Source organism: Ailuropoda melanoleuca, chromosome 10 (genome assembly GCF_002007445.2).
Source record: "Ailuropoda melanoleuca isolate Jingjing chromosome 10, ASM200744v2, whole genome shotgun sequence".
NCBI lineage: Eukaryota > Metazoa > Chordata > Mammalia > Carnivora > Ursidae > Ailuropoda > Ailuropoda melanoleuca.
Window position 1 is genome coordinate 89,727,807 of NC_048227.1, and position 21,405 is coordinate 89,749,211.

The following is a 21,405-nucleotide window of genomic DNA, read 5'->3' on the forward strand; positions in this document are numbered from 1 at the left end:
CCTGTGGCGTTTTATGGGAGCATTTAGGGCATTTACATTGAGACTGAATATTGAGAGAGATGATTTTAATGATGCCATGTTGCCAGTAAAGTCTTTGTTTCTATCGATTGTGACTTTCTGTTCTGTATCACTCTTGGGGCCTTTTTACCTTTATAGGACCCCCCTTAATATCTCCTGTTTGGCTGGTTTCGTGGTTACGAAATTGGTTAATGACTGGCGATTTTGGAACGTCTTTATTTCTCCATCAATTCTGAATGACAGCTTTGCTGGATAAAGGATCCTTGGCTGCATGTTTTTCTCTGAAAGAGCTTTAAAAATGCCCCCCCAAGCCTTTCTCTCATTCCAGGTCTCTGTAGACAGGTCTGACGTAATCCTGATACCTTTGCCTTGGTACGTGAGAAATTTCTTTGCCCTGGCCGCTTTCAATACTGTATCCTTGGATCCAATATTTGCGAATTGCACTATGACATGACGTGGTGTAGGTTTGCTCGTGGTTGAACGTGGGAGGGGTCTCTCTGCCTCTTGGACACGAATGCTTGTTTCCCTTGCTAGATTAGGGAAGTTTTCAGCTACAATTTGTTCAAATATCTCTTCTAGACCTCTGTTTTTCTCCACCCTCTCAGGGATGCCTATGATTCTGACATTGGAATGTTTCATTGAGTCAGTAATCTCCCGTAACCTACATTCTTGAGCGTGGATTTTTTTAAGTCCACATTCTATTTTAGCTTTGTCTTCTACTAACCCATCCTCCAATTCGCTGATACGTTCTTCTGCCTAATTCACCCTGGCCGTCAGAGCCTCTAGTTTTGACTGTATTTGGCCCACTGAGTTTTTAATTTCTGTCAGATTCGCTCTCATTTCTGCCCTTAGGGATTCTATATTCTCAGCAACGCTTTCTCTGATGCTTTTTTCAAGTTTACTCATCATCTTGACCATTGTTGCTCTGAATTCCATTTCTGATAANTTCCATTTCTGATAATTTGGTTATATCCATATCCATTAGTTCTGTGGCAGAGGCCACAGACTCATTGTCTTTTCTTTGCTGGGGGGGATTTCTCCTTCTCGTCATTCTGATGAGGAGAGGTTGCGGGGTTGTCCAGAGCCCAAATTATAGACCGGGACCCAGGCCGTGCGCCCTTGTTTTATAGGGATCTTAGGGATGTGGGCTTCTTGATTTTTCAGCCTGCCTTCTGGGGGAGGGGCCTGCCAAACCGATACTCAGGCAATCTGTTTGGGTAGAGTCTCTGTGTCCCTTGCGAGGGGGGATGGGGATGGGCACCCTGTGAGCCGGTATTTCCGGGCTTTTGTTCTCTGGCGGCTTTCCCTGGCGGTTTGCTATGCCTCTTCTGAGAGAGCAGCAGCGGCTGAAATTCAGCCTCTGTCTCAGAACAGAGGGATCGCGGATCGTTCTCCACTGATGTTCTGGCCACTTTAACTCTGTTTCTGTTGGTGCTGCTCAACCCTGCAGCATCCCGGGCTGTGCGCCCCACACCCGGCGTCCCAGCCCTCACTTCCAGGGCCGGCACGTCTCTGTCCTTTGTGTTTNTTTTAAAAGTGCGAAGCCCCCCCCCCCCCCCCCCCCCCCCCGTGCACTCCCGGAGCTCCCCATCTCAGTCTGGTTCCAGTGAGGACACCAGAGTTCCGTGAGAAGTCTGGTGGCACCGTTCCCTGGCTCACGGTCTCAGTCTGCTCTTCCACGGGTGCCAGTCCGCGAGTCCCCTGCTCCCCCGTGCAGGTGGCTACCGCTTCCCGGTGCCCGAACGCGGCAGCTTCCTCTCCCTTCCGTTTATCTTCCGATATCTGTGCACGGTTTCACGGCTCCCCGCTTCGTACCTCAATACTCAGCGCTGGAGATGTTCATTTGTAGAGATCCAGATGTATCTTCCTGCATCTCAGGCTGATTCCATGGATGTTCAGGCTGGTCTGGTACCTATCCAGCTCAACTCAGGGGACCAGCTGAAAAAGGGGTCCCCTACTCCTCCACAATCTTTTTTTTTTTAAGATTTTATTTATTTATTCGACAGAGATAGAGACAGCCAGCGAGAGAGGGAACACAGCAGGGGGAGTGAGAGAGGAAGAAGCAGGCTCATAGCGGAGGAGCCTGACGTGGGGCTCGATCCCATAACACCGGGATCACGCCCTGAGCTGAAGGTGGACACTTAACCACTGTGCCACCCAGGTGCCCCCACCATCTTAAGTCCAATCTCAAGTTCCTAAATTTTTTAAGTGGTAAAGGGAAGGGGGGGATGAAAAGTTCTCCTCCATTTTTAAGCTTATAAACAACACATTTAAAATAAACATTATTGAAGGGAAAAAAGCCTCTATCTCACCATCTTAAAAAAATCTTATCTTTCAATTAATAAAAAAAATCATTTTTGTGTATCTTCCAGTTCTAGTTCATGTGCAGACCTTGTTTCTCACATTGTAATTACAATGCAGTTATAACTTTACATTCTACTTTTCTGCCTTACCATTATGCTATAAATACTTTCTGTGTTGTTACACAGTTTACATAATTATTTTAATGCCTGTGCAACAGTTCTAGTTGATGTATCATAGTTAATTTATTCTTTTTTTTGGATGTAAGGGTTTTATTTGACATTATAAATAATTCTTAATTAATAAGAATTTTTTCTCCTTCTTCTGAATTATTTCCTTAAGATATATTCCCAGCAGTAGAATAACTGGGTCAGAAGGCTGTGAACATTCTGTGTCTCTTAAAATGTTTTCCCAAATTGCTTTCCGCAAGGGATGTGACAGTTTTAACTGGGTGGCAAGTTTTATTGATGACTGAATTAAGGAAAGTCAGTGAAAGCTGAACACCATTCAGAATGTATGTGGCCTTAGTATACATAACCCATGCACAGAAAGGGAAAATGCATGAAGCACGTGACCAGAGCATATGAGATCAGCAAAAAACACATGAGAAAGCTTTGTCTTTAATAAAACATTATATTCTCTGATTCTTTAAATGAAGCATATCTTACTTTAAAATTTAAAAAAAAAATGTCTTTGCATGAGGACCCAGAAGTAGCTTCTCTGGCCTTGTTTCTTGTGTTCTCATTTTCCCAAACTTTGCCTCTTCTCAGATGGAGCAAACTGTCAAGAATTTGTTTCTTTTATGAATGCAAATTAACACCAAGTGTTTATTATTTGGCTTCAGATTTGGCTCAGAGATATTGCTGTTGAATCCACTTGAATGTATAGTTGGCTTCCTGTGAGGAGAAAGGGGACAGGAAACTTATTGACTTATTTTAAACTAGATTGTTCTTTAAATTTTCTTCCAAAGATTTTCAAATGTGGAGCTTTTTTTTTTCCAGTCACTAAATTTAATCTAGTCTCATGAATGTCACATCTTCCTATTTTCCCACTAAAATTACCCCCAGTATGGCTTTTCAGGTGTTCAACTCTAATGAACTGAAGGTTGTTTCTGGAAGAGGATGCTTAATGTGGAAGATCCTGGGTGGTTCCCATTGGAAGATAGTAATTTTGGTCTCATTTGGAGCTATTAAAATAAAAAATGTTTTCAAGTGTCAGATCTCCTTTAGATATGTTGCTATCTTGGTGGAAAAGTTTGGACAAAACTGACTACTTAATGGTCATGATGGTAGCCAACTAAGTTTTCTGAGAGTTGACCAACTTTTGTCATAGTGGTTTGACTGCATAAGGCAGAGAAACAGCAAACTTTTCTCCGACAGCTCAGGTAGGAAAAATTTCAGCTTCACAGGCAATACATTTTCTGTCCCAGCTCTTTAATTTTACCCTTGTAGTGTGAAAGCAGCTACAGAGAATATGTAAATGAATGTGTGATTGTTCCAATAAACGTATATTTATAAAATCAGGCCGCAGGCCCATTTGGCCAGCTGGCCATAGTTTGCTGACCCCTGACTTCAGGAACCTGGCTTGAGATGTCCTTCAGTCATAATTCAGCTTCGTTTCAGAAATCTCTTAACACTAATAGGATTTTCAACACCACAACAAAAGAAAGAATTTAATAAGAAAAAGAAAACTTGGCTTAAAATAAACTCAGATAATGTCTTAAAAAGAAATAGAGGTTATATATTTATGGGATAATCCAGAAGCTATGAGAAAGGATAACTAGGAATCAACTTGGGAGAGCTATCCAGAATTTGAAAGGGTTTTGGAAAATGGATTCCCTCAAAAAAATCCAACCAAAACTTAGGACGGGGGTTGAAGTAGCTGACCAGCCACAGGAACAATACCTCCACCCAGCCTCTCATCTTGTTATAATATTCCCTCTTTCAGAGTCTGAGTCAATTTAAGTACATGGTTATTGACCCTTGGACAATGCTTTTCACTGTCTGGAGTTGACCAACATCCTTGGAGCTCATGAGACCGACTGCCAACACTGTACATTGCTCCCACTCTGATGTGGAACCCCCAGGGGGCCCGTGTTAAAGGTTGAGTCTGGAGTGAGGAGGAATGGGGGAGGGGAGGGATCATTACTGCCAATCAGTGGGGGAGTCACAGCAATAGCGAGAAGTGCTACCTAGGCTGTTAATATGTTGCTGATATAAGTGAACACTAATTTTCCACTTTTTTTTCTTCAAGTTTAGCCAGTAGGCTCTCTTCAGTGATATGTGTTTATTATTTATTCTGAGTTGGGACCTGCTCAGCTATCTTACTTGTAGTAAATATAACACACACACTAAGAGCTGACTGCTGAGTGTATGTGGAGGTCCATGTGGTACCAAGCATAATCCTCCCAGCAACTCTTTTAAGTAGGGGATGTGATTATTCACATGTTACAAGGGAGGAAACAGAGCCACTAAGGGTTAAAGGGCTGCCCTGAGTCACACCCTGAATGTGGGCCACTGCACACCCAATTATCTGGCCTGTAACACTCTTAAACGTGACAACTATGCTGCCTCCTTTTGGTTAGATAGGAAACAGGACCCTTTTTTCCCCCCTATTACTTCAAGTAAGCAGGTGGGCAAACATAAACAATAGAACACTTCCTTTTATGTCAGAGAGGTCTGGTCCCCTTTAAAAGCCAGTCATGAGAAACCTGAGAAGTAAGACCTTTCTGCACATACAGACATGCTAAGCTGGCTGCATTTCTGCTGCCTGTTCACTAAAGAAGATGCAGGTACCCTCAAGTGTTCCCCCAGCAGGTAGAACCCTGGAGAGGTATAAAACAAGATGGATCCCACAGAGGACAAGGATTTTCCTTACCTTTCCTGCAGGAGCAATAGTGTACATATTTCTTCTCAATCTGAGCAAAATCTTTTGGCTTCTCTTCCTACTCTTGGTCTTTCCAATAGCTGTTTTTCTTCTACTCATTTAAAGCAGATTCTTCACTCCCTTAAGATAGATTCCCTTGATGTGTGTCTCTAGTTACTTGATGGCTTGGTCACCATTAGAGAGGTTAACTTTTCTTTAAGTAGGAGCGACATCTCCAAATTTTAGAGGTTGACATGAAAGTGGGAATAAATGGGGGAATAATCGAGTGAATATGCAAAGCTGTCCTCTTCCTCTGTGTTCCATGGAAAAATCACTTTTCCTGCAGTCCCGGTTCCCAGGCTCTGGAATTCCATGAGTGACCAAAATATTGAAAACATTCAGATGCCATGACAGATTGGCCAAGTTTTAAATTTTAACCAGTAATGATACTAAAGAAACCAAAAGCAAACAATTACCGCCATAACCGCTATCATTTTGAAATAGAAAGAATATTTTTAACAGCAGAAGTGGGCCATAATCTGAGAAAAAAGAATGGTGCTTCAAAGTGAATTCATTTTGTTTTATAAAAAAGCTCATACATTGTCCTAATATTTTTCACTTTGTGTCTGACAGCTTGTAACTTAATTTTGAGCTGGCCCAGGTCCAAGGGCTGGTGTTTGGGAAGTGCTGGTATAATGGAAAGAATCTTGTTTTGGAGTCAGACAGATCTGGCTTCAAATCCTGGCTCCTACACATGACCTTGAGTAAGTCAAATGAGTCTGAGGCTCTTCTTATGGAGGGGTTTGGGAGGCCTCCAGGAGGTAGTGCTTATCAGACACCAGGTGAGCACCTGGTGAGAGAGCCTGTTCCTGATTGTGTCTGCTCTGTCTTCCTTTCCTCCGTTACGTACCGTAACCATTGAATAACAAGAAACAACGCAGCCTTACCGTGAAGCTATTGTTAATGGTTTGGTTAATGGTGTTGTTTTTATTGATAAAATCATATCGGTGATTTGAATTGTTGCCTTTCTATAAATTCACAGGTACTAATTAGTAAAAATGATTTGGGTGATTCCTAAATTATACCCTTTGGGACAGTTGGCAAATAAACCCAAAGTAAACAAAAAAACCCAAACATGTGGGGAAATCTGACTCATTTCTCAGACCCTGAGCTAACACACCTCTGGTAATGTGAAGGCTACATGGGTGTATTATTTGACAAGGGCACTCACTCCTTGACCAAACTTTAGTCAAGCTCCCTTGAGCTCTCTTCTTGACTAGGTCTTGTCCTTGGCCTGGCAATCCAGTCCAACAAGTATCTTGCCAAGTCAGTTTATCAGGATTCCCTCCACCTTTGATACCAAACCAAATTCCTCTTAATCATTTCCACCCACTCCCTTCCCCTGCCCATTGGCTCTAACTCCCCATCTGCCCCAGGGTGTATTCAGAGTTGCATTTTATCTCTCTCCCCTGTTGCAATAGTCTTGAACCCAATTGTGGTAATCTTGAATAAAGTCTTCCTTGCCTTTTTAACTCCATCCAGTGCAATTTTTCTTTGGCATATCACAAACCCACACCATGTTGGAAAGAGAGTTACATAGGAGAACATGGAAGCCACCCAAGGAATTCCTCTCAGGAACAGTCAGCTCCAGCCTTTATAAATTAAAAAAAAAAAAATTAAATTTCAGGGGTTAAAACCAGAAGAAATTGTTCTAATTTGATTATTTTGGAGAAAATAGAAGTCAATTTCCATCCCCAGGGGATAAACTACTTATTTGGGAAGGTTATTGGGTGAAAGAAGAGTCATTCCTTTTTCATTCACGAAATGGTTGTTAAATGTTTTCCATTACCATAATTATTTTTCCAGTGTTTGGAAGACTAGCAAGGAAGGCTTCACTGATGACAGGTTTGTTATAGGTAGAAGTGCCAGAGGTTTTTTTCCAGCAAGTGTCAGCACCGATGCTGCTCTCAGTAATTACCTCCCCACCAACCCTTTTCCTTCCTGCTGCTTCACGTTGGCTTCTTAATTACGAAAGAGAAAGGACTCCTGAGGGAAGGGGGGAGAAAAAGTAGTTCAGAAAGTTTACTTTTCTCTACAGACCTGCTCAAGAAACCAGTGATTTGCACTGTACCTTATTGTCCTGAGGTTCTTTTTTTCCTGCAATGGTTTAGAAGTCATTTCATAAAACGGCCCACCGCCGAGTGCTCACCACTTCCATCCTTTTGTGTCATTCTGTGGCCTATATTGCTAACCTGACAGGGCTGTGCAGACATGAGAGCATTTTGAGTACGTGGCAATCAGCTCATCGGAGCGTGCTCGTGTGAGCAAGGGCTTTCGGGGCGCTCATTACACAGCTCGCCGCCCCTGACTTCGGCCTCTCTGTCCTGCTTCCAGTGCCATCTTTTTAGTGGTAGTGGATAGAAGGACCTGGAAGAAGACTCCTCCAAATACATTTGCAACTTGTAGGTAACACCAGAGTCTGAGAACTGGCAAGTTGAGGTGAATCAGAGGCATGAAGCATGGAAATATTTAAATGGCATTTCAGAGACTTGTGGTGGGCTCATTTCTGCAGTGGGCAGCACAGTGCCTGCTTTTGAGGAAACTGAACTCAGATGAACAAGGGAGACTGCACTACAGTTCTGAGGTCTGAACAATAAGCTTCTTTCTTGGCCCCATCTCCTCTTAATGTCAAGGGCTGATTCTGCATTTTTTTGAGAGGGAGAGAAAGAGAGAATGGGGGGTGGTATGTGTGTGTGTGGGGGGAGGGGGCTGGTGCAAAGGCAGAGAATCCCAAGCAGGCTCCGCATCCAGCATGGAGCCCAACACAGGGCTCGATTTCACGACACTGAGATCCTGACCTGAGCCAAAAATCAAGAGTCAGACGCTCAACTGATGGAGCCACCTAGGTGCCCCTGCCTTTTTATTATAGAACAAAATCCAGTCAATTGTTTTCTATATAAATGCCTTGGTATTTACCAAAACACACCATTTGTGGTAATGGAAGGGCTGATTCTTAATGCCAGTGGAGGGAGGGGGACGTCTGAAGAATATAGTGTGAATGGGATTCTAGTGTTGGTTCTGTGCCTGTATGGTCAGGTACTGAGATGGTTGTATTCGTGTAGTCGTTTGCTAAGGCTGCCACAACAAAGTGCCACAAACTGAGCAGCTTCAAACAACACAGACGTCTTCTTATTCTTATTCTCTCACACATCTAGAGAGTATGAGTCCAAAATCGAGGTGTTGGCAGAACCATGCACTCTCCCGGCTTCTGGAGGCTGCTGGCCTTCTTGGCCTTCCTTGGCTTGTAGCTGTTTAACTCCCACGTGTGTTTCCATGCTCGGGTGGTCATACCGCAGTCCTCTCTCTGTGTGTCTGTGTTTTTACAAGGTGCTCGCATATCAGCACATGTCTGTCTCTGAATGTCTTCTTCTCTTCTTATAAGGACAATAGTCATATTGCATTAAGGGCCCACCTAACTCCATATGACCTTACCTTAACTTAATTAAATCCTCAAAGACTCTATCACCAAATAAGGTCATACTCACAAATACTAGGGTTAGGACCTCAATAAATCTTTTGAGGGGATATAATTCAATCCACAACAGGAAGTGTACCCCCTTCTTTTTTAACACTATTTCATATATAAAGATACGTGGTTCATACAATTATTTTTCTAGTACTGTTCAGGTTGTCTCTAAATTTTTACTAGTACAAATAAAGCTTTAATTTTATCTTTCAGCCCTTTGTTTAATATTTTTTCATTTTTTGTTTGTTCATCTCTCCCATTAGAATATAAGTGCTCCTGAAGGTAAAGACATTATTTATCTTTTTTATTATGGTCATCCAAGTGCAGAGCACAATGAGAAGCACATGGGCAATGAATGAAAATATCCTTGTTCATTCATAGCAGTGCTGTTAGTAGGAAAAACTTCTGGAGGTAGATTTAAAAATTTAAAAGCTATTGCCAAGTTGTTCTCAAAATCAGCTGTACCATTTACATTCCCACTGATCTTACCCATTGCCACATGTACTCATCCACACTGTTTATTATCAATAATAAAAATCAATAATAAAAAGTTTTCCCCAACCTGATGGGTGAAAAATGGCTATTCATTATCATAAAATGATTTTATTTATATCTGTCTTATGAAGCTACTAGATTCTAAACTTTTTTTTTTAAAGATTTTATTTATTTGAGAGAGAAAGAGGGGGGAAGAGAGAGAAAAAGGGAGAGAGAATGAACAGGGGGAGGGGCAGAGGAAGACGGAGAAGAAGACTCCCCTCTGAACTGGGAGCCCAATGTGGGGCCCAATCCCAGAACACTGAGATCATGACCTCAGCTGAAGGCAGATGTTTAACTGACTGAACCATCCAGGCATCTCTGCTTCTAAGCTTCTTACAACCAGGATCTGGTCATAGGTATCTTCATATTTTTGCAACCCCAATTTAGGGCATAGTAAGTACACAATAAATAGCTATTGAACTGATTTCTATCCATTTTTGAATTTTTATTTAATTTTCTTCTCAGGCCTATATTAGTTTCTGAGAGCTGCTCTAATAAATTACCATAAACTGGGTGGATTAAAACAGCAGAAATTTATATTCTCATATATCTGGAGACTAAACACCTGAAATCAAGGTGTTGGTGGGGCTTTTCAGAGGGCTCCAGAGGAGAGCTCTTCCTTTTATCTTCTGAGCTTCTGGTGCTTGTTGATAATCCTTGTTATTCTTGGCTTACATCATGACAGTCCCTGCCTCTGTCTTTAAATGGCCTTCTCCTCATGTACCGAATTTTCTCTTCTTAAAAGAATGCCAGTCATTAGATTAAGGCCCACACTTATCCAGTATGACATGTTAACTTGATTATATCTGCAAAGAACCTATTTCCAACTAAGGTCATATTCAAAGGTCCTGGGTAGACATGAGTTTTGGGGGTTGCTGTTTAACCCAGAATAAAGAATCCTACCCTAAGAAGGGTAGCAGACTATGCCACTGCAAAATATGTCACTTTGGCATGAGAATTATTTTGAGCTGAATGCAACTGAGAAGAAGCAGATGTAAGGAAAGCTCCCTGCCCCCCCATTTGCTCAAATAAATTTTGCAGGAATTAAATGTGTGTCTCTTCTTCTCTGTACCAGAAAAGGCAAAAGCTAATTACCAGAAACAATTTTAGCCCCTATCAGGTTGGAAAAAGCAGAAAACTATATAAGAAACTTTACTAACTCGTTTTCATCTACCATTTCTCCACAGATTATTGTTCTTTGTTGAAGTTGTTCTGTAAGCTGGAGTTTTAAGCCATCACTTTGAGTTACTCAGTTTTCCCTGGGTGTCTCCCATGTGTTGGTGAAGTATACATGTCAATAAACTTGTTTGTTTTTTCTCTTATTAGTCACTTTTATTACAAGAGCCTCCTCCAAGAACTCAGGAGGGTAGAGAGAAAAATTTTTTCCTCTCCTACTCCATATGTCTTTTAAGACTTTTGTAGTTATCTATATAGCTCCAACACTTTGAGATAGCTCTTGGTTATGGTAGGTATTAACACTTCCTTGGTCTTCCTTTGGCTCTGAGTGAAACCTAAAATCTCTTGTTGCTCTTGATCATCACTTGTTTCAAAGTGCTCCCCAGCTTCTCAGTTTTTTGCCCAGGAGAAATTAATGGCTTTTTGCTCCACACAGCTCAACTAAAAACAGGCAACAGATTACAACACTCCCGAGAGCCTGCCATGCTAGCATAAATCCCTCAAGACTGTCCTTTTTCAATTAGCATGAATAATTTTCCTCCTCTGACTACTTCCTCTTTCTCAGATCCTTGCCCTTTGAAGCCTGGAACTGGTATAAATGCTAATTTGAAATTAACATACAATTTATTTCCTTGCTAACCCCTCCTGGCTAACTTCCAACTTCTTAACTTGGCCTCTTATAAATACCTTAGGCATTGATTTAATTCCTTTTTAAACAGCCCATAACTGTTTTTCTTCAGGTAATGTTGAAACCTTTTAAAATTCTCAGTCTCTTGTGTATGTGTTGGAGGTTGTACATGTGTGTAGGTTTATGTGCAAAGCTTAGGAACTGGGCTAATGTCTTAAAACATCCTGTCTACCTCCAGTACCTACAAAAGCAATACAAAGTTTCGTCTGGAAGTAAACAGTCACTTTTCTCTATCACTAAATTTTACAAGTTTCTGACAGTGCTCACTCTTCAAGGGTAAATGGTTAAAAAGACACTTGAGCAAGTGGTCCCAAAAGACACCACCTTCAAGACCATCCCTTTTGCCTTCAAGGGTAGTATTTTTTGCCATTGTGATTCTTTTCATTTTCACATGGTGCCAAGTAGCTTGGCTCTAATTAACCTTTTTTGGATTGTTCACACCATATTGATGTTTTCTGCTGCTGTTTCCATGTGAGCCACAGCTAAGCAATGCCACTGGAAGAAAGACATTCAACCTAAGACTTTGTGAGATACTTCACTGCATTTCTTCTTACATGGACACGTCTCTTAGCTAACCATACCTCATCAGGACTCACTGTCGTTTGGACCTTTTATTTCCCTCCCTCAATCCCTTTCTTCTTCTCAAATATTTATTGAGCTTCTATTCTCTCCCAGGATTGGAACTAGAACCCAGTGAGAAAAATCAAAACAAAACATAGGATTTTCCCTGAGAGACTACATATACAACCAGGCAGTAGAAAGACCGTGTGTGAAAATAGACTCTGACCCACAAACTCTACAGCAACTGGCCTGGAAAGTCAAACCACTGCCTCTGCAGCAATCAGCCAAGAATGGTCAGGACTTGGTCTATGAATGACAGCTTCCCTACTTTTTTGTCTTTGTTTCTAACTCAGGACCAACAAGAGAAAGCCAATTATATTCTCCAAACCAATGACATGAGACACGTTGCTTTTAGTANTGAGACAGGTTGCTTTTAGTTAGCCTACCTCCTGCTTCCCCATGTCAACAAACCTCCAATCAGAGCATACTTGGAGCTTTCCTTTTCTGCATTATAAATTTTCCACTCTCTTTCTGCCTTTGAATCTTTGCCAAGCACAAGTGATGATGACTGGTTCTTTTGCTATAGTAAGCTCTGAATAAGCAGCCTGTTTGTTCTCATTTGGTTGATCTTTGTTTATATCCACAGTTTTCCTGGAGGATCCACTAAGATCCACTTTGCACTGACCATCAACTGTTCAACCAGTTGTTTTCTTATGGGGTCCCCTGTGCTTTGCTGCTTGAGGCTTACTAAATGCATGCCGCTGTGGTTAAGTCAGCATAGGTCTGAACGTGGGTCTTTTTACATTGAGTTCCTTGGCAATTTATTCCCACTTTGGTGCCTGTGTTTTGTTATTGATTCCCTTTTTTTTTTTTTTTGGCATTGTTGGTGGAATCAGACCATTCCTTTTTATCCGTTTTTGTTCTCTTTCATGCTTCCATTTTGTGTTGTGTGTCTAAAAGTGTTGTTTGTAATCAGAATGAGAATCACTAAATAGAATGTAGGCATAGACCGTATAAGACTATTGTTCAAAAGCCAGCTTCACTGACTGGTGAGTTTAGGTTTTTTTCACCATGCCAGCATCCATTTGGAAAAACATTGTTTTGTGTCAACAATACAACCAGATAAGGTTCTCCTTCAATCTTTAATTTTTGGTCTGAGTACTTGACTTGAGAGTTTGAGAATTTTCTGCCTGTTGGGGGATGTAGACTGCCAGGTCCGTGTTTAAAGATAGCCAAACATTAGTTGAGGCTCAAGGCATGAAGTTCACATCCATAATTTTTGAGCGATGACTGCTAGCTCTCATCAGCTTGTCTAACTCTAAATGATCTCTTTTTCTTAGAAAAATTCTTGCTTTTTATGTATATTCTCTTAATTCTTGTGCTTATCTCTCTAATGACATAACTGCACTAAGGATGATATAGGCCGCTGNTTTTTCTTAGAAAAATTCTTGCTTTTTATGTATATTCTCTTAATTCTTGTGCTTATCTCTCTAATGACATAACTGCACTAAGGTGATATAGGCTGCTATAGAATTTAAACTTGGGGATCAAACTAAATCAAGAGTTTTAATTGAGGATTTCCCTAAACCCAGACAAGACTGGCAAATATTCATAGAAGAATTTAAAATTCTTTGGGGACATAAGACCCAGGACTACTTGATCTAAGTTAAGTTGTACACACGTGGTTGGAAAGTCAGGTGCTAAATTCTGGATGGCAATGGGGGTTTGGACTAATGTAAAGGGAACTATAGGATCCTTCTTTCATAATAAATTTGAGAATAAATGTCCCTGTCCCCATAGGACAAAGTCTCCTAAAAGCCAAAATATTTCCAATAAGAATCAATTGAAGATCTGTTGCACAACAATGTGAATGCAGTTAAGACTATTGAACTGTACATGAAGCAATGGTTAAGATGGTTAAGTTGGTTTTTTTAAAGATTCATTTATTTATTTTAGAAAGAGAGAAGTGCAAGCAGGGGGAGGGATAGAGGGGGAGAGAATCTCAAGTAGACTCCTCTCTGGGTGAGGAGCCTGACACAGAGCTGGATCTCATCACTCTGAGATCATGACCTTAGCTGAAATCAAGAGTCAGACACTTAACCAACTGAGCCACACAGGCACCCCAAGATGGTTAAATTTTATGGTATGTGATTTTTACCACAATTAAAAAAATGTTTTTTAATCTGAAAATTTGATTGAACTATAACCATACAAACAGAAAAGAGATAAAGTCATGGGTGATTTTTGGAAAGATTAGAGAATACCTTTCAAAAATATTTGGGAATTTAAAAGGGGGGCAGGAGTGCCTGGGTGGCACAGCGGTTAAGCATCTGTCTTCAGCTCAGGGCGTGATCCTGGTGTTATGGGATCGAGCCCCACATCAGGCTTCTCTGCTATGAGCCTGCTTCTTCCTCTCCCACTCCCCCTGCTTGTGTTCCCTCTCTTGCTGGCTGTCTCTATCTCTGTCAAATAAATAAATAAAATCTTAAAAAAAATAAAAATAAATAAAAATAAAAGGGGGGCGGTCCTTTCATCTCACTTTGACAATGGAATTCAACATGAACTAACATCTAATTCAAAAACAGAAATTGGAATGGGAAATAGTCCCTTTACCTAAATTATACCTGACAGCATTTTCAAAGGGCTTTAGAACCAAAATGAGATAGAACTCCAAATAATCTTAAGNAACCAAAATGAGATAGAACTCCAAATAATCTTAAGGCTCTGTTGATCAAATAGGTGCCCCACTTCCCAACTTACTAACAAGTATATTTGTAGATATATGTAAACAAAAATGACACTGAAAAACAAGGCAGTTCTATCTTACAAAATGAAAACACAAACCAAAACTAGGTAAAGAAAAATCCTTTAATTTAGATGATTGAAGGATACTTCAATGAAGGAAAAAGAGTGAATATTCTGCCTTACCTATAAACACTCAAGGTGAATGAAATATAAATATGCGTGGCTAACCTCATCAATTTCTCTTTCTACATTAAACTCTGCTGTGTTTGCTCAACCTCCTCCTAAGAGTAAATATACCGCTCAGATGCAAGGTATTTCAAATAGTCACGGATGTTCCCTACCTCCCAGTCTTTAACTGTAACCCTTGGGCCCTTTACTGAAAATATTTCTCCCTGACCTATCATAGCACCCCTGCAAACTTTTTTTTAAAAAAGTTTATTTATTTAATTTAGAGAGATAGAGATAGAGCATGAGGGGGCGGTGCAGGGCAGTGGGAGAGGGAGAGAGAAAATCCTCAAGCAGACTCCCTGCTGAGCATGGAGCCCAACTTGGGGCTTAATCTCATGACTCTGAGATCATGACCTGAGCCCTAATCAAAAGTTGGACACTTAACCAACCGAGCCACCCAGATGCCTCACCCCTGCAAACTTAATAGGAAGAGACTTACTTAGCAAATGAGAGTGTAATATTAAGTGCACACCAGAGGGAATATTTCCTGAAGTTTTAGAGGATATCTTTAATCAAATTGTGTCTTTTCTGGATATTCTTGTGCCTTCTCCATTATATTTGATACACAGTCCAGATAAAGATCTTCACATCATACCTGACTCTATGAACTAAAACTTGCTGACATATATAAAAAATAAAAGGAGCAGAACGTACTAAAGTTCAAGCAGATCCTCAATTATCCAAACTTTCTTAATATGTCTTGAAGCCAGAAGCAAAGAAGGGATCAAATTTGTACATGAAATCTATACACCTACAGGCCTTCTCATACTACATACCAGCCTACATACATACTACATACACCCTGTCCTGCCAGGGGAAAAAACACCAACCAAACAGATGAGGATATCCATTTGATCAGACCTTAGGGCTGTCAATAAAATTGTCATCCTTCACTTCCTGGTCATACCTAAAGTGAATGCCATCCTGTCATTAATTCTACCTGCAGCTACTTGCTTTACTGTATTGGAGATTGCTCAACCTTTTTCAGTGCCCATTTACACTGGAGTTGTCAGTACCATTTTGCCCTTACTGAAAGAGGACAACAATATACTTGGTCAGTCATATTCCATGGTTTTTCCTCAAATCAGCACTTCAATTTCCCTTGTGATTCAGTTCTGATAAAATACGTGGATGATCTCTGGAACAAGGAAGCCTGTAAAAAGGATTCAATTTACTTTCTCTCAGCCTTAGCAGATAAAGAACATAAAATTTCAAGACAAATTACAATTTTTCTAAAGTACACTTCATTATTTAAAGTATGATCTATATAATGAGAGAAAAAGCACTCTCCTTACAGACTAAAGACAACCTAAACTTATCTAAGGTGCTTCAAAAAATAACTATTGAGAGAATTTCTACATTTTGCTGGATATTGTAGATAACAGGTGCTAAATTTCACTGAAATTGCAACATATCTTTAGGAATTGACTAAATCTGCCACAAGAGACTCTCTTCAGGGAACTCAAACATCAATGGACCTCCTGCAAACTGAAGGGGGCTCTTTAACACCTACACTGAGGCATCACTAACTGCAAAACGCCCTTTTGTCTAGTTGTGCATGAGCAATCTTGACAAGCTTTTGGAGTTGTAACTCAACTTCATGGCAATTGCCAAAAACCCATTGCTTGCCATAACCTAACTCTTGACGTGGTAGCTGCTGCTATAAAACTTGTCAGTGCTTCTGCTGGCTGGGCTCCCTGCTTGATCTCATGGTTCCTCATGCAGTACAGACATCAGTGCTGACTGAGAACAAGCAGCACTTTTCAGCCCGCCAATTAAGTTCTCATGAAATTCTTTTGCTCTTTCCTTCTCACATTACTGTTCTCCATCGTAACACTCTGAATCCCACCACTCTCTCATTCCTACCAGAAGAAGGGGAGACTCATGATTGTCTTACCTCAGTTAGAAAACTCTCTGTACCCTGATCAGATGTATGGAAACTCCCATTGAGAACTCTGACCTAATTATTGATGGATCATACCTCAAAACTGAAGCTGAAAATTATCAAACAGAATACTACACGCCATTCCTAATTTAAATTCTCCTTTAAACTATAGTTCTCTACCATAGGTATATATTGTTCTCTACCACGGGTAAAATCAGCCAAGATGAAGAGCTTATGCCACTTACTAGACCTTGATAACTAATAGAAGACCAGAGAGTAAACATATGTACAGATAGCAGATATGCTTTTGGAGTAGAACATGACTTTGGAAGGCTTTGAAAACAAAAAGAGACTCTCACACTTTGGCAAGAACCCCCATCAAAAATGAAACAAGTTGAAGAAATTTTAGATGCACTACTACTCCCCAGAGAGGTGGCTATTATAAGGGATGCATGTGGAAGAAAAAGAAATGCTCTAGCATATAATTATGTCAAACAAGCATCCATAACCAAGGTTATGATTATCTAATCCCTGAAGAGATTAATCTCTGGGGAGATTCAAAGAGGCCATTATAAACCAACATGTGGCCCCTATTTTGTAAGGGAAAAATGAGAAAAATCTGGTGGCACTCTTCACTCAGATAGTCTTTGGTGCTCCTAAAATGGCCTGAAACCATTCATCATGGTGCACCCTGGTTACTATCCTAAATCAACACTGGTGGGGAAATTTTAAAAAGATTGCTAATGTCATTTTTGGATCATGTGTCACCTGTCAACAACATAATCCTGGAAAAATTATAAAGGTAAGAATCTTCAGAAACCTCTAACCTCCCTTGGCCAAAGGTATTCTCACTAGTTCCTCACATGATCCGCTCCCTCAGGAACACATTGATAACTGGAAGACTCATGCATTTAATGATTCCATCTTCAAATCTAAATTCCTCCTAGCTGCATGCAGATAGGGCAAAATACTGCAAGGGACTCATGTGCTATACACATTCCCTTTTGCCAACAACATCTTCCCAGGTAGCCTCTTTTTGGTCTTCACTCAGGAGGTTTTATATAATAGAAGACACATCAAAGAAGACCTGCTCTCAAAACTCCTTGGAAGTAACCTTATCAGGAAGTGTTAACAACAAATACAGCAGTGAAACTCCAGGTAATCAATCTTTGGGTTCACCTTTTGCAAAGAGCGATTCAGAATTCCACACAATTGGAAAAATTACAAGGGTAGGACAAGAGGAGAGGACCTTGAAGTCAGAATGCTCAGAAATTCTCTACAGCTTATCTTCAGAAGCAGACTCTAGCCCAAAAAGTTTGGAACAAGCAGATGACCTCAGATAGTGATGCCCAAGACATTGGATCAAAACGCCCATTTAATTCTCACTTTGTTTTTGTAGTGTTTGTGTATATTCATTCTTTCTCTCATTTTCTAAAAATCACTGTTTTTTGACAACCTGTGACCTTTTTTCTTCTTCCTTCCTAATAATAGTTGTTACGGCATACTCCAATGCCATTTTTAAATTATCCCAAATGCTATCCACTCCCCTCAATCTTACTGACCGCTACTTATATCATCTATCACCAGAGCCCTATGATCAAAACCTCTGGGTGATTCTGGTCTCATCAAGTGGGACCATAGGGAATTACAGCTGGTCACATTTCCACTTGCACCTACATGAATAAATGACCTTAAGAAAGAAAGTCAACCTGTGACACTGCTAGTGTCCTTCTCTTCCAGAAAAAAAAAAAAACCCAATTATTATAATCTCTTGATCAGATCCTAGGTAATTCTAAATTTTAATTCAGCAACCCTTGAGGGGCAATGGGCCAAATACTTGTCATCTGAAAAAGACTAATAGAGATTCAAATATGTAACCCAGCTGATGTAATGCCTTGGTTCCAACTTTGTGTCATAAATGACTCCTTTTTCCCTGGATCTCCATATGTCCCTACAGGATGCTACTTCCTTTGTGGCCAAGACACTAATCCTGTTTGTATCACACCAACACCTCATTTACCTTAGAAATAGTACTCTGAGAACTCTCTATACATAGAGATCTTAATTATATAAGTCACTAAGGCTGAAGACAAGTATTTTAATTATAATTTTATAAAAATAAAATTCTATATCATTTATAATATTATAAATCAGATGTGAGTTCCTAAATGAGGGCACCTATAATTATTCACTCTACCTGGAAGAATTACTATTTATGCAAACAGAGCAGTATTCACAATGATGGAAATCAGATAAACAGAAAAGACTATAAGAAACTTATTCTATCAGAAGTTGTTAACAATACTACCTTTGCCTTAGATGGAAAACAGATCCGTTTCAAATGGTTGGCATGAGTATTGAAGGACTTTTGTATTGCTGTTTCTTGTTGGCTGATGCTTGAGGCATCTGTGACGTTGCTTATAATTTTTGCTGTACTTGGATCAATGAAATGTGTACAAGGAAGGTAGAACAGGAGGCTCCTGGGTGGCTTAGTCAGTTAAGCATCTGACTCTTGAATTCAGCTCAAGTCATAATCTCAGGGTTGTGAGATTGACCCCTGAGTCAGGTTCTGTGCTCAGCAGGGAGTCTGCTGGAGATTCTCTCTCTCTCTTTCTCTCTCTCTCCCTTTCTTCCTCTGTCCCTCCCCCTCCACACACACACTTGCTCGCAGTCTCTTTCTCTCTCTCTCAAATAAATAAATAAATCTTTAAAAAGAAAAGGAAGGTAGAACAGAATTAAAGAAAATTCTTTTTTTCTTTTTAAAGATTTTATTTATTTATTTGACAGAGAGAGACAGCCAGCGAGAGAGGGAACACAGCAGGGGGAGTGGGAGAGAAAGAAGCAGTCTCCCAGCAGAGGAGCCTGATGTGGGGCTCGATCTCAGAACACCGGGATCACACCCTGAGCCAAAGGCAGATGCTTAATGACTGGGCCACCCAGGTGCCCCAAATAAAAGAAATTCTTAAGGAAAAATCTACTTGACTNTGAGCCGAAGGCAGACGCTTTAACCGCTGTGCCACCCAGGCGCCCCTCTAAGGCTGATCTTTATAGAATATAGGATTTATTCTGTTGACCTTGGTTAGGCAACTGGGATTTCTGGTTATGAATCATCTTTCAGGGACAATTTGTTATTCTCATTTTTGTGATAGTGGTTATGATACTGGTTTGTTGTATTTTATCCACTCCTAAATGCTTCTGCACATCCAACTCAGATGATTGTCATGATGTTATAACAACAAAAAGGTCAAGAAGATTTTGTGATACTATTGAGTATGGGGACAATGAAACAATCCCCATGCAGTGAAGATCTTCACAACTACCTTCTACTGAACTGGTCAACTTCTGCAAGAGAAATGATGATAAAACAGGAGACTAAGACTGATATAAAAATTGACAACGATCAGTCTACATATGATAATAGAATTTTGACCTACAATCTCTACAGCAATTGGTCCAGAATGGCCAAAACATGGTAAATGACTTACCAGTTTTCCTAATTTTTTTCCCTCCACTTCCTACTCAAGACCAACCAGAAAGCCAAATATGGTCCACAAACCAATCACATAAGATGCACCATTTCTACTTAGCTCAACTCTTGCTTCCTTATGCCAAACTTTAATCAGAGCATATCTGAAGCTTTCCATTTTTCATATTATAAAGCTTTCCCACTTCCCTTGCCTGGATTTGAGTTTCTACCAAACACAAGTGATGGTTGGCTCTCTTGTTATAGCAAGCTCTAAATAAATAACCTTTGCTTGTTTTCATTCATTTGTCTTTATTTCTATAGTTCCTCAAGGAGCTCACAACCTAATGGGAAGAGACAGTGTTAAGTGTATAATTATCATACACTGATAAAAAACAAAGCAATAGAATTATAAACCAAAAGGTATAGAGGAGGCATCAAAAGGAAAGTAATAAATATTTCCTTTTTTGATTGGGTGATGTTATTATATCACTCTGCTTCACTTTTGGTGAAGAATGATAGAGTAGCCTGAGGATTCTGGTGAATTCCTCAGGAGACTTAGGTTGTAGCTGAGAAAGCCAAGAAATGTAGATGGCATCCAGTCATCATTAGATAGAGTTGTTGCCTCTATACCATAGTCACTGATACTGCTTAGCCTACATCTATAAAACAGTAAAAGGACACTATAGCCACCAAGATGTCTATGGCAACATGATGCTGAAATAATTTGTAGGATAGTCCTTGACAGGGTGTAGCTGATAATAGAGCATGGTCTGTGACTGGAAGCTGAGCTAGAGAAGGATTGGTACAGTTAGGATATTGTAGTTATGATTCTAGTTAAAGAGAATCATTGATGGGGCTACAATGGAAGAGGAACCTTCTAAGGGAGAGGATTTTCTGCAGACTTTTCCTAGGACCAGTGCAGTGGTGAACACATGATCTTCCTACAATAGGGTTTTTGTGATGATTGGATAGTGTGAAAAAATTCTGGCTACCTCAGAAGATAATGACAGATTTTGGCTTGTCATTCCTCCTGGAAACTGAAGCTTTCTGGAATAAGCCCATCCATCAGTCCATGCAAAGCAAATGGCCTTTTCTTGCCATATGGGCCTCATGATAGTTATTGCTCCTCCTCTCTAGGTGCCAAGAACAAACTGAGTGTAAAAACTGGGAGTCTAAAAAATGTCAGTGGCTAGGGAGTTTTACCAAACGTTTTGGCTGCCATACAAAAAAGGCATGATGGCTTGATAATCTTGTTTTGGGAGACAGGGGAGGCACAAGGAGACCAGGTAGTAGAATTTTACTAGTAGAATATTACTGGTAGTAGAATTTTAATACCATCGTCACCAACATTAGCATAGGGTTTGTTTTTGTAAAGATGTTTGATAATTTCAAGAGAAGATGGCCTAATG